Genomic DNA, 2,139 nt, shown 5'->3' on the forward strand with positions numbered 1-2,139 from the left:
TATATAACCTAAACTATGTGTCGATTTTTCATACGAAACTATCAAGACCACGTGCATGCACCCAACCTTCAACTTCTTTTTTTAGCTCGTTTATCATCTGTCGCATTGTCTAAGACGGAACCTTTCTCTCCTCGAAACTTTTCACATCTTCCACAAGATGTAGAAGACATCTCAAAAGTTAAGATTTAACTGGTGATTTCAAGAAAATTCTTTTTCCTTCGCAAAAATTTTCATTTCAACTTTGTTAACGAATTATTAACGAAAAATAGTTGTTGCATCGCAGTTTCAGTGTTGTATCTGCCGCCAACAAATTATTGGGCTCGAACAAATAAGTCGAGGCTTTATATCGAAGCTAAATAATTTATTCATTGTTCGTCGAATAAAATATAATTCAATGTAACTTTTCCCTGATAATTATTCAACACGTTTGCTTCTATACGTTTGTTCAAATGATTCGCTAGATGCACATATCCAACACTATCAACTCTATGCGATATATTTTTCGTTATAATGACGAAAATTTTTGCGATGGAAAAATTATAATGCCATTGTAATTGTAATCTCAAGAATCATAGGTTTTATCGATTTCTCGAACTTCCTGTACATCGAAATCGACAGGAAGGAACTCATACGACGACCTAATGTTATTGTTAGAACGCGTCCACCGCATTGAGACGCTATTATATAAGAATTATATACACACGGGTACAAACGTGACCGATATACATTCGCGAGGAATATAAAGCCGGTCTTGTTCGTGTGAATCGGGTGTTCGAAGTCGTAGCAAGACGAAGTCGTAACGAGGAATTATACGACCGGTCACGGGCTCTTTTGTCGTGAATTTATGACACGCCAGGGGCTATGGAGGTTCTGGTATATTTAATGAGGCAGCGCCGAGATGTTTCTTGAACCCTTCCAGTTTTAAATGTTAGGGGAAAAATTCCCCTTTGTAATTTGGAAAAGAAGGAAGATAGGAAGAGAAAGTAAGTTTTTTCTAAACATTAAAAATCTTTCGAAAGGATATCGAACGATGATATTTAGAAATTTTTTAAATTTACGAAATATTGGAAAAATTTGAAACGTCGAAGATTTAAAGCGAAACGAAATGTTTGGATCGACCAAGATGTTATTTATTATCATTGAGGATAAGATATCTCTTGGAGAGATGTTTGAAAAACGTTTGACGAGCCGTAATGAAAAAATAACTGGCGCAATTTATTTATTCATGGACAGGATGGAAAAAAACTGACCAACGAAACTTTTTAATTTAACTTCGAGCGTGTAACTTCCTCCCCCGGATATAGAACTGTATTTTTATCAATCCATAAATTTCGTTAATAACGAACTTCTCTTTAGACACCTTTATTCATTTACATTTGCACACGTTTCCTATGTATAAAATACATCATGTTGGGATATAATTTCAGGATATAATTTCACGCGACGAATAGCTCACATTGTTACGTTGTTTCATGGTGAAATAATTGCGAACGCTGTTGTACAAAATTAATGTAATTACTTCAATAATTTCATCGAGAACTTTATTTTGTACTTTCTCTAGTTTTGATACTTTTTCATCGTTCTGTGAATTATTTTATTAATTCAAAATCATAATGTTTCTTTCTTCGTTTTTAATAGATAATTAATAGATTAATTTCTTCATTATTTATTATTATTATTTCCATCAATTAATTCTAATTAATCAATCACGATGAAAAATATATATTTCTTTCATTAAATTCAAAATTTTATACAAAAAATCTTGCACTATTCTACATTTTTTTAAGATTTTAAAATCCATTCAATCTTTATGACCAATACTTCGTTATTTCCTCAAATCTTCCAAAAATACTAATCTCTCTCCATTCTAAATATAATCAATTCACTCGACTCGATAACTCGACTAACCGATCTTCACCCTCCTTCATCCCTCTTCATCTGACCCATCTTACTGACCAATCGTACAAATCATCGTTCCATTAATGGGTCACCACCGAAGACCCGAGCGTTCCGCAAAATTCCTCCGAGTTTTTCAACCGCGAAACAGAAGCCCGGAGCCGCTCAAAGCGGATAAAACCATCCGCTTCATTAGCGGCAAGCCTATCCCTCCTCCTCCTCCTCTTTATTTTCTTCTTCTTT

At 34.1% G+C, this 2,139-nt stretch overlaps 1 protein-coding gene across 1 annotated transcript in view; it reads left to right on the forward strand.

The window, feature by feature from the left end:
- The window catches only part of LOC102676641, a 67,858-nt gene that overhangs the window by 41,009 nt on the left and 24,710 nt on the right, over positions 1 to 2,139 (forward strand). The window lies entirely within an intron of this gene.

The sequence above is a fragment of the Apis dorsata genome, unplaced genomic scaffold (genome assembly GCF_000469605.1).
Source record: "Apis dorsata unplaced genomic scaffold, Apis dorsata 1.3 scaffold_132, whole genome shotgun sequence".
Lineage (NCBI taxonomy): Eukaryota > Metazoa > Arthropoda > Insecta > Hymenoptera > Apidae > Apis > Apis dorsata.